Below are 12793 nucleotides of genomic sequence, written 5' to 3' on the forward strand. Positions count from 1 at the left end.
CTTGTGTATGCAGACAGCTGCAAGAGCTTAGGAATTTACATCCCTCAGGGGGTATCCCTTAATGACTGATGAGTGTGAGAGTATAAATACTCCAGCTACCCTGCTTCTAGTTTGGGATAACCCTAGTTTTGTGATTTACTCTCCAGTATTTCCTTGCACAACTGAGCTAAAGTTACACTCACAGAACTTTGCTTCATATTGCATCCTTGCTTGACTTCCTTCCCTTTCTATGTCCCACTTCTCTTCTCCCCTATGGATTTTGCCAGGGGACACTGTGTAATAAACCACCTCCATAAAGATCATCATCTCAGAGTCTGTTTTTCAGGGACCAGAACCCAAAACACATGGACTATCTTACTTAGTACTCCCAACAAGCCCATAATGTAAGTTTTTACAGAAGAAAAAACAGAGGCTCAGAATGGTGGAGCCAAGTTTCCTGTCCAGTTTCCCTGGCAGCCAAGTCCATGCTCTCAGCCCCTCCACTGTCTGAGGCTTAGTTCTGTGGTGCTCCTTTTCCCCTGACTCAGGGCTGGCTAACCCACTCTTCTTCCTGGGTAGGTGGAGCCAATGTCCTCTATCAAGTTTCTCTCAGCTGACCCCGGCATGTCCACTAGGGAACTTGACATTTTTCCCAAGCCTTTGTAGCTCCTTTGCTGAGTCTGGACTCTAGAAATCCCATACATCATCATCCCCTATGAGTACCAATGAATGATTTAGACTCCAAATGAATAAACATAGCATATATTGTACTCAAAACCTTCACCCCACATACATTTGAACTCTAGAGTTAGATTCCTTATGCCCTTGCTACTCAAAGTGTGGTCCGTGGACTAGCAACATGGATATCATCTGGGAGCCTGTGAGAAGTGCAGAAGCTCAGGACCCACCCCAGATCTGTTGAATCAGAATCCGTATTTTGAGAAGACCCCCTAGGAGTCATGTAGGTTGAAATTGAGCCCGAGAGGAACAGGACCTGATTTTGCCACGCACTCCCATGAATTCAGCCACCTGGATTCCAACCCAGTCCCTCTGCTCACCACCCCTCCCTGGCATGAGCTCCCAGCATTCCATTTAGCCAGGAACAGGCCTTCTGTGTATATTCAATTCATTGGATTGTCAGTCTCTCCTCTAGCTAAGGAATTCTGCCTCTCTTCTCACATCAATCTCCCTCTTGATCAATTTAAAGTGATTTTTCTTCCTGAACTAAAATGGACTCTCACCTTGGGTGGGAGCAAGATGGTTATTTGCCTAAAAGACAGATAAACTACACATACTCTTAATATACAGGATACAGCCTGCAGGAAAGACTCAAGTAGAAAGTGTAAGATGAGTCCTGACTTTTAACTTGAATTAAAAAATACCTAGTGCCCTGACTAGAAAGATGCATTCTGAGAAAGGAGTACCTCCACATCAGATCATTTGTGAGAAGTGATTCCTTGAAACTTGGCTGTATTGAGGGCAAAGATTGCTGCATTCAGCTGTTCTTTATTAGAATTCCTGAAGATGCACCTTCTTGGAAATACAAACCTGCTCTGTGGAAAAGGGAGAGAAATTTGTGGAAAAACAGAAGGAAGTAGTGAGGCGGCTGCTCCATAGGTTTATTTTGCAATCTTCACAGACAGTTTTGTTAAAAAGCCTTCCAGTCATAATAGGGCTGTGCGTGATGTTTGTTGAGAAAGGAAATAATTTGGTAGATGGCTAGTTCCATGTGCAGAGCTATTGCAGCCACAAGGAGATCTGAAGGTATGCAGATTACTTTGGATATTTGTTATGGAAAACACCAGTGGGCCTGACTCCTTTCCACCGTCAGTAGCTCCTTTTAACTCCAGTAGCAATTCACCTTGGCCTTTTTCCCCTACTCATTCAATTCTTCCGTGGTTCTTCTTAAGTCCTCCTTATTTGGCCTTAAGCTGGTCAAAAGAGAGATTTCCATTGTACATCAAAGAAGAGTTTAAAAAACACCTTAGCAAATCACAGAGCAGAGAGGCTGACTAGCTTCCACAATACATTGCATATCCTTTGAGGCTATTGTTTAGCTCATAACTCTGCAGAACATTTCCTATAAGGGGTCAGAAAGTAAATAATTGGCTTAGCGGGCCATATGATCTCTGTGGAACTATTTATCTCTCCCATTCAAGAGAGAAAGTGGCCATAGACAATATGGACATGACCGAGAGTAGTTGTGTAGCAATAAAACTTCACAAAAACAGGCAAAGGGTGCATTTTACCTGAGCCCTGCTCTAGAGAGACTTTATGATCTTCTCCATCACACATCTTCACCCTGGTCCAAGCTACCTTTATTCCGTAGTAACGTAACAATAGTTTTCTAATTAGTCTCCTTCTGCTTCCATTCTTATCAGCCTCTAATCCTTTCTTCCCACAGCAAAATGAACTTTAAAACATAAGTCAGAACATGTCCCTCCTGTGTCAAAACGCTTCAGTAGGTTTCCTTTTCAGAAAGCTTTGGATATTATGCCATTGCCTCTTCTCCCCTCCCAGTCCCTAGCTTCATCTCTTATTGCTGTTCTCTTGGTGTCTCTGTCACAATGCCTTTCTTTCAGTCCCTAAAACACTCCAACTTCTTTCCTATCTCTGGGTTTCCCATAGGTGGGGCTCTGCCTGAAAGACCCCTCTCCCTCCTTTGCCTGGATGGTCCTGCTCCTGTTTTAAGTTCTAGAATTGGTGTCATGTCCTAGACTGGCTCCAAACTGAATTCTGTCTTCTTTGTTATTCTCTCGTATGGCAGCTTGTTGTTGTTGTTTTTTTAAGCACTTTGTGTAATTTGTAATTATAAGTATACCTTTGTTTGTTGGCCACCTCTCTATACCAATGCAGTAAGCTCTATGACAGCAGAGGCTATGCAGCTTGCCACCATGGACTCGGTGTCCAGAGCAGTGTTGTCACAAGGTAGGCTCAGGGTCTTGATTTTTGATAAATGAACAATTGGGCAAATGTGTAAATTAGGTGATTATGTGTGACAGGAAAAGGATTCTTTGGGTAGAAACAAAACAGGGTACAAAGTCAACATCAGATCAGTTGCAGACTGTTTTGTGGAAAATGAATGAGTCAACAGGAAAAGCCAAGTAAAGACTGAGATAGTGGCTGAGTAAGAACGAAGGAGTTAGCAGGTAGCAAGTGTTGGCAACATGCTATGGACTGAATGTGTCTCCCCAAAATTCATGTGTTAAAATCTCACACCTCAATATGACAGCATCAGGAGGTGGGGCCACTGGGAGGTGGTTAGGGTGTGAGGATTGAGCTCTCCTGAATGATATCTGTGCCTTATAAGAAGAAACACTAGAGTGCTTCCTCCTGTCTCTCTCTCTCCCCCGTCCCCCTCCCCTACCACCATGTAAGGATACAAGAAGACAGCCATCTGTAAAAACAAGAAAAAAGGACTTCAGCAAGAACCCAACCATGCTGGAACCCTAGTGTTGAACTTCCAACCTCCAGAACTATGAGAAAAAATGTGTTATTTAAGCCACCCAGTCTATGGCACTCTGTTATAGCAGCCTAAACTAAACCAATGACAGACAGAAGACCCTTGAAGGCAGAAATCAGATTTCTTTGTTTCTTTTTGGGCCAGCACATGACAGGACACTCCATAAATCCCAGTGTAAACTCAGAAAATGAAAAGAAGAGGTACTTGATTAAAGGATGGAAGCTTAGAGAGGGTTTTGGGGGTTCCCTACAGTTTTAAGGTTCAAAGACAAACACATTAGGCATCAGGGGACATTCTACTTGGTTAAGTACTAAAGAGAATGGTAAATTAGAAAAAAGAATATGATTGATTCCTTAGGGTAATAGAGATAGAAGATTTGGTTAGTGGAAGTATGGTAGAGAAAGGAATGAAAGAGAGAGCTAATTATCTCCCAGTATTCCTTTCTTTCTTCTTTTTAGTAATAGAATCTCAAACCTTTACTTGAGAACACAAGTTTTTGCGAGATCCCATATTTTCCAGTCTCCTTTGCAGTTAGATATGCCTATGTTCCTAAGTTTTGGCCAATATATATGAGTGGAAGTGAAGCATGCATCATCTGAATCTTTACAATGTAACAAGTTTCCTTCTATTCTGCCTTTCCTTCTCTCTGTTCCACTACTTAGTGTGGTGACATCTGGAGTAGCCACCTTGACCCTAACATAGAAACCTCATGTTGACGATGGAAGTACTGAGCAACCAGCCTTGGTCCCTGTGTGACTTTGCGGAGCAGAGCTGCCTGTCCACTGTGTGCCTCCCACTAAATTTCTGCCTTATTTAATCTCCTGTATTTAAGGTTAGAGCAGGTTAGCATATTACATAGCTAAAGCAGTGTGGTAAAACTAGAAAAAAAAAAAAAAGTGCCCTTGTCAGGAGCCAGGTAACAAAGATCCCTGGGTCACGAAGGACTGAGAATGTGGTACTAAGTCAATAAACTCAGTTCCAATTTATCTATCAAAGTGGACAACATAGTTATTCTAAATGGGTGTGATTGATAGATCTTTAGATTAGTAGATCTCTCCACAGTAAGTTCTTATAACACTAAACATCTGGTGAAAATGGATTAATCTTACTGATGACTCATTCCCTGGATGAATATAGAAGGACTAGGATTGGGCTAAGGATGTGAAAAGATAGCAAAAAGCAGACAGTTTCTTCAGTGATTGTGACGAGTGTCTGCCTGGCATTTGTGGATTGCTCTATGTGTGCATTCTATCTGCTCATCTAGGTTATAAGTTTCCTGAGAGGATGTTTAGGTCATATTTATGTCCTCCATGACATGAAACCCAATGTTCTGCACATGGTAAGTGCTCAGCAGAAAATTTCTGACTGAATGATTAACTGAAAGTTATTTTCGTCTGTCATGAACACTTCCTTGTTTCCTGTGCTAACCTCGCCCCTCTCAAGACTAGCCAAACTATTCTGACATAACCCTAAAAGTAGCAGAAGCAGGCACCCAGTAGTTCAGGAAATCCTGGGATTTCCTGGCAAGCTAAAAGCCAAACTAGGTTATTGGTATGAATTTGAAAACCAAGAACCTCCAAGGCTTTAGAAATAGAAAAGGATTGAATTCGCATCAGTATCTGTCCCAAACTGTCTCTTGTGGAGAGGGAGAAATGAATGTCAGAATAGGTAAGATGAGACCCAGAGACCAAGAGATAGACAGAGAACAAGAGGTGGACTGAGAACAGCATATTCCAATTCCCTGAACTGTCAATCCAACACCTTTCACCCTACATCAAATTCTCTTCCAATTTCTCCTGTTAAATTGCAATTCAAAACACACTGCAGATGTGATATCATTTTCCCTGATAACTGGACCCTCTGAGTTAATGACTTTTCTTCCTTCCAGCGGGGAAACAATTTCGTTTTGCTTAATGTAATAATCTATTGTAGTATTTTTCTGTTCGCCACTCTGACCCGAGGAGGCCCAGTTTCAGAGGAGCTCAGCCTCTCCTCTCCAGCTGCACGTGGGAACATTATTATTACTGTAAGTCTACATTGTGAATTGTGGGGCAAAAGTCCACCTCAGCCTAGCTGATGACCTCTCATTGACAATAACCAGGGCTGACCAGGACACAAAACTGGTCAGTATGAAGGAGAGGTGTGTGCCCGAGAGGAAAATACAGACAAACTGCTTATGTTCTATGTTGTGACGTGGTTCACCCACAGTTAAGTTCCCTGGTCTAGGGACAGAGTCTGGGAAATGTGAGTAGCTTGGTTCTGTCGTTTGCCTTTCCCTGAGCCCCAGGTGGGCTCTGGGACCCTCTTTTCTTTCAGTGCTCTGTACTTCTATCCAGAGGAAATTTAAAGCAGACAAGGGCTAGCAGCACTGAGCCCCAGCAGCCTTGAAGCAATTGAATGGAGACTACTGAGCTCTGTGAAAGATGTGTCAGGCTCCTGCGAGGAGCTCCCCGAAACCAGAGGCAACCACCTCAGCTTCTCCACTGCTGACTCAGGCGAAGGCTTAGCGCTTGCACCAACATAGTTGATGAATGGGAGTGAGGCTAATTTGGTGTCATTTGTTTCCCATTTCCAAGCCCTCATTAAAATAATCTGCTCTGATTGTCTAGGGAAGTTATTTTTTGCACTTCCTTTCCCTTCACTGTACAATTTCACAGGCAGCAGATTTCTGTGTGGAGGGGTCCAGTCAGCTCTGAGGAGAGACGGGGGAGGAAAGGAGGGGCTCAGGAATTGCTGGGAGCACAGCCAGACCTCTTGGCAGCCAGTGAGGTGGGAATCCCAGACCCTCCACTGTCCCCTGGACTGGATCCCTGAAAAGCACTGGATTCCTGGTATTGAGGGATTCCACCTCCCTGGGAAATTCTTTTGATCAGAGGGTAAAAATAAAGGGAAATCTTGGTTCTGGTTAGCATAATCGGAAAAGGGTTCTCCAGGGAGGAAATGCAGCATCCCAAAATAGAATTCAGAGCTTCCATTCTCTCAGTCACCCATACATGATATAGTTTAGCACAAGCTGAGATGGAAAAAGGAATGACTGTCCATTTACTCAACTCTTGCTGAGCACTTGTTATGAGACAGGCAGTGTCCAAGATAATGGGGACACAGAGATGAGTGGAACACAGGGCCTATCTCCTTTTCTATCTCGGACTATATTCTTGCTCATCTGTCTCCATTAATTCAGAATACTTGTCTCTGCAAACAGGCCCGCATAGACAACTTCACACTCTTTTTGTGGATCCAAGTAATTTCCTGCGGGCTTTGTCTTGACTCATAGCTCTGGCCCTCATCATTTTCTTGCCCTTGGGTAGAAATGCTTTGGTTTATATTTTACTGTTCCAAATCCAACCTCTGACACCTGCTCTTGGCTTGAGCCCAACCAGGCCCAGCCTCAGCCCCAGTCCTATTGAGGGTGGCCCTTGAGTAGCAGCCCTAGAGAGTATTACATTCAGCTGGGGGGACAGAATGCCCATGTTTGCACAGATCATTGAACCTGGCTGGACAGCACACACCAGAAGTCTAATGCAGGGCTCATTCCTGTACTTCTTCACTCACAGTCACAGGTTTGTTCCTGGCCACTCTCTTCGAGTCACAAATGACAGCAGAATTCCCCAGGGTCTCCTGCCCCAGCCAGATTTCCCAGGGCCATAGCAGCAGTCTCCTTCATTTGGCTTCTGTTTAAACCAGTAATAGGATTTACCCTTGGTTTGCATAACAGAAGAAGAGTTCTTTATTTTTTCTACTATTTATTATGACATATAAATTATGATAATACTGGTTAAACTATTTTTTCTTACTATAAATTGTCACTTACTATTTGCCAGGCTGTATGCAAGGCAATGAAACACAAAAGTCAACAAGGTACAATCACTGCCTTTAAGGAATCTATTAAAAAATGGGCCAAATAGCCCCTTTGGTTTCTGACTGCAAAAGAAGAGTCCTTTACATACAGGGTAGATATTCATTAAAATGTCTTCCTTCTCTAACATCTTTTTTTTTTTTTTCATTCTGGTGTCTGAATCTCATTGACTCACTCTTGCCTCTTTTCCCCCCTCCCTCCCCTAACAGCTCCCTCTTATTCCAAAGCAGAGATGCCTCTTGCATTCAAGTGTATTACATGGTCTTCAGGCACTTCATGTTTCTACAATCAACATATTTTAAAGTCTTGGGAAAGGTTTTTAATTGGCTGAAATGCTGATTGCCATAAGAACCATCTGGTAGCACATGTAATATTTATTTATGAATTAAACAGCCAGGCACTATGAAGTCTAGTTTCCTCTCAAGGACAGCATGGGGGCCATCTTGGGAGAATGCAAGTTCTCTGCAGGGGTTTGCTTAATGGGTCTCCAAAAAGTCAAGAGAAGGTAAATGATGCTTCATTCCAGGGCAGGTGTATATTCATGTTGAGAGGAAAACAGCAGAGTCATAGGCAATGGGTAGGAAACCCAGAGAGGAGAGGACAGAGCAGGATGCCAAGGCCTAGAAACTGACCCTCCCTATCTTCCGCCCCTAAAGATGTAAAGGACTCTCAACAGCAATTTACAGCTAAGGAGAATTTGTTCTTCCTAAATTTAAGTAAATTTCCCATTCTAGCTGTGATTGTCAGATACTGAATATACGGCAAAAAAGTTTTTATTTCCAACTGATGCCAGTCACTATGACTCTCCAATCTGAGGGTTTACTTTTAGGGGATCAGAAACTCTGAATATCTGATTCAAGCTATGGGCTTTTCCTAGAAAAATAAATATATTCATATTCACACAAAATATAATTGCAATATTGGGGCCCATACCCAATTGCCTACGCCCCAATCTCAGGATTTGAAAATTCCAGGTTCAGATCCTGGGTCACCCCCATGAGTGTTTTAAATATCCACAGGTAACTAAATGACAAGGTGTGTACTTTTTTTCCCCCATAGTCACTAGATGAACTATTCCAAAATGAATTTAGCAAATATGAAAGTCTAGCACCATGATTGGATCAAAAGAAGATTTCAGTAAAGATTGGCATTGACATTTCAAGGGGTCTTATAGATAATACTTCTTTGTTTTCACCTGATTTTAAAGCAATTCAAGGACAGATTAGAGGCATGTAAATGGAGACCACAATGCCAGCTTTATTATTTGTTAATATATTTATTGGAAAGTATGACTTAGACTTTCCAAGACTGAACCCTAGAATTAAATAGACTTATCCTCATAGAGGGGAAAGACTGGTGTTAATAGTCAATTCAGTGTCAGGAAAAACTGAAACCTTTAACAGGATCTGGGCATGAGGAGAAGCCTAGATCTAGGGCTTTGGGATGTGACCAAAGAGATTCTTAGAACAAAAGTTTAGGAAAATGAGTTGAGTACACACACACACACACACACACACACACACACACACACCAAAAACAAAAACAAAACATGACTGAAATCAGTGCACCAAGAAGATGGTAACAACCTAGACAGGGCATTGGGATCTCTCCCTTTTGTGCTGAGGTGGATTTTGACCATGCGTGTGTTTTGGAGTTGTTTGTTCATTGGTTTGTAGTTTTCTTCGCTCTAGGCAACACTTGCAAAGCATGTAAACAAAAAGAGAAAAAATCTCTATACTTTCTGGCTTCCTTAAAAATGATCCTTGCCGGGCGCGGTGGCTCACGCCTGTAATCCCAGCTCTCAGGGAGGCAGAGGCGGGAGGATAGCTTGAGCCCAGGAGTTCGAGACCTGCCTGGGTAATATAGCGAGACCCCGTTCTCCACAAAAAGGAAAAAAAAAAAAATGATCCTACAGGACCCCATGAAACTGGACAGCACAGGATTCTTCAGACTCTTTCTTTACTTTCTTTCTTTTCCCCACCTTCCTCCCTCCCTTATTCTTCTCGCCAGTCCCTCCCTCCCTCCTCCCTCCCTGTCTGTCTTTTTTTCTTTCTCTTTCCTTCTTTCTTTCTTTCTTTCTTTCTTTCTCTCTCTCTTTCTTTCTTTCTCTTCCCCTTCCTTTCTTCTTCCCCTTCTTTATGTCTTTCTTTATTTTCTCTCCTCCCCTCCCATCGTCTCTTTCTTTCTTTCTTTCTTTCTTTCTTTCTTTCTTTCTTTCTTTCTCTCTTTCTTTCTTTCTTTCTCTCTTTCTTTCTCTCCCCCCTTCCTTTCTTCTTCCCCTTCTTTATGTCTTTCTTTATTTTCTCTCCTCCCCTCCCATTGTCTCTCCCTCTTTCTTTCTTTCTTTCTTTCTTTCTTTCTTTCTTTCTTTCTTTCTTTCTTTCTTTCTTTCTTTCTTTCTTTCTCTCTTTTCCTTCCTTCCTTCCTTCCTTCCTTCCTTCCTTCCTTCCTTCCTTCCTTCCTTCCTTCCTTCCTTCCTTCCTTCCTTCCTCTCTCTCTCTCTCTCTCCCCCTCTCCCTCTCCCTCTCTCTCTTTCTTTTGAGACAGAGTCCCAGGCTGCAGTGCAGTCACACGATCTCGGCTCACTGCAACGTCTGCCTCCCAGGTTCAAGTAATTCTTGTGCCTCAGCCTCCCAAGTAGCTGAGATTATAGGTGCATGCCACCATACCTGGCTAATTTTTGTATTTTTAGTAGAGGTGGGTTTTCACCATGTTGGCCAGACTGGTCTCAAACTCCTGGCCTCATGTGATCCACCCACTTCAGCCTCCCAAAGTGCTGGGATTGCAAGTGTGAGCCAATGCACCTGATCTGCCTCTTTTCTTTTCTTTTCTTTTCTTTCTCTCTCTCTTTCCTTTTTTCCTTCCTTCCCTCCCTCCCCCTCCCTTCTCCTTCCCCCTCCCTTTCTCCCTCCTTCCTTTCTTTCTTTTCCTTCCTTCCTTCATTCTTTCCTTCCTTCCTTCCCTTCTTCCCTTCCTTTCCTTCCTTCCTTCTTCCTTTCCTTTCCTTCCTTCTTTTCTTCCCCCTTCCCTCCCTCCCCCTCCCTCCCTCTCTCTCTCTCTTTCTTTCTTTCTTTTTCTTTCTTTCTTTCTTTTTTCTTTTCTTTCCTTTCCTTTTCTTTTCTTTTCTTTTCTTTTCTTTTCTTTTCTTTTCTTTTTCTTCTCTTTCTTTCCTCTGGTCTACCTGCCTGTCAGCCTCCCTTTCTTGGTTCTTTCTTCTTCTTTCCTTCTTTCTTCCTTTTTTCTTTCTTTCTTTTCTCTGTCTCCCTCTCCCTACACACACACACACACACACACACACACACACACACACACACACACCCAGCCACAGTAAAAAAAAGAAACAAGGCAAACAAGACAGCCTCCATCTGTCCCAGGGAGCCAACCTCTTGCCCTGTGTAATTTTCCCTTTGCTGTCATCAAAAACCTCTTCCTCAGCCCCTGAAGATCCACACATCTCATCTGTTAACTTATAGGCAATGTCAATAAAGACATGTAATTTCTGAGAGGATCCTGGGCATTTGTACCAACCAATCAGCAGCTCCTCCATGAATTGAATGGAATGAGGCCTCAGTTTGATGGGAATCAGATATATTTTTAGTTTGTGGTGGGGGAAGGGGACTGAAGGGGGTAACCAGAAAATAATAGAAAAAGCCCAACCCTATTTCATTAAGTCTTCATGAATATGCAAAAGAGGAGTAATTGCCCTCTTCAAAAACTAATCATTCTGAATTTTACAAGCTGAATTATAAAACCTGACACACATATTTTCCTCTTTTATTATATTTGTAAGCACTACTCCTTCTGCAAAGAAAATCAAGTCCTATTTTTATCAGTTGCCTCCATCTCCCCTTTTTTTGCTCCCGACCCTGTTTCTCCCTCCCTTTTGCTGAATGCTGCAGCATTGCCATGTGTATTAATTGCCCTGTGAAATGCACTTGAAGTCATTAGAATTTCCCATTCAAAACTATTATCTTGTGCCATTATGCCTTTGCATTATATTTATTTAAATGTGCCTCTTCTGAATTAGCTCATTTTTAACAGCTAGCCATGCCTGAAATATTGTTCCCATCCAAGCTGCTCTCGTATCATTTTTCTCTCTTCTATGGAAGAGATGTCTGCACTCTACCCTTCTGCCTAGACAGGCACAGCTTTGTGGGAAGGCAGACGCTGGTTGTGTGTAACAGGCTTCCTTGAGAAGGAATCCCAGGCTCAGGGTATTTCTACGATGAGGGAACCCCAGGGTCTGGATTAGGTATATCCTGCCTAAGAGCAGGTTGCCTATTATCTGTCATATTTGATCTTCATTTATTCTAGGGCATTGACTGAAGAAATGAAGAAATCAAACCCAAGCTTCTAGTATGTTCTTTGCCTTTTGCTCTGAAGAATGCAACAGCGATGCCAATTATCACAGGTGTGACTTCCCAGGCACCATCCAATATCCACATGGTAATCCTGCCTTGAGGAGGAGGAATGAATTAAATGGCCATGCAAATTCCCTCCCAGATGCAGGCTTCTTGGGGCTGTAGGGAAATTCTGATATCACTTCTTTGACACTGAACTTTTTTCTTCCCTACTAAGACTTTCCCTACTGTGACAAGGAATAGCGATTCCTATTTATCAAACTGACCTTTCTATTTTCACTTGTCTGTTAGAGAATTGGCCTCCATTCCCATCTTCTTTCTAGTCAGAGGAGAAAACATACTTGATGTGGTTTCACTGTGTCCCCACCCAAATCTCATCTTGAATTGTAGCTCTCATAATTCCCACATGTTGAAGGAGGAACCCAGTGGGAGATAATTGAATCATGGGGGCGGTTTTCCCAATATTGTTCTCGTGGTAGTGATGAAGTCTCACGAGATCTGATGGTTTTATAAGAAGTTTCTCCTTTCACTTGGCTCTCATTCCCTCTTGTCTGCTGTCACGTAAGACGTGCCTTTCACCTTCCGCCACGATTGTGAGGCCTTCCCAGCTACATGGAACTATGAGTCCATTAGCCTCTTTTTTTTTTTAAATAAATTACCCAGTCTCAGCAGCATGAGAACAGACTAATATGATACTTTATTCAATAACTGAGCTTAGAATGTATTATTCTTATATGTTTGTACCCCAGAAAGAATTCCACTGGATAGATTTTGCTGCTAAGCTCATGGGATCTCTATGTCACATCTGTGTAACACACAAAACCAGTAACACAGCATCTCCCTAAGTGTGGTCTCACAGAGTTCTTATTTTACCCTTATTATAACATTTTACTTATGAGAAAATTGGAATAAAGAGACTTGACTAAAGTTTACTGTCTAATGAGTGGGGGAGAATGAAGTTGAGCTCAGGTTCATTCGAGATTCTTTTTTCTTTCCATGACACCAAGCTGCCAACAGTAGAAAAAAACTCAAAGTGTAAACATAAATAGTTGGCAGAGAAAATCAAGAAAAACATTATGATCAGGTTTGTCAGAAGTTTGACTTGGAGATGGGGAGGAGTGCTTTATGATATGA

The sequence above is a fragment of the Macaca fascicularis genome, chromosome 1 (genome assembly GCF_037993035.2).
Source record: "Macaca fascicularis isolate 582-1 chromosome 1, T2T-MFA8v1.1".
Taxonomy (NCBI): domain Eukaryota; kingdom Metazoa; phylum Chordata; class Mammalia; order Primates; family Cercopithecidae; genus Macaca; species Macaca fascicularis.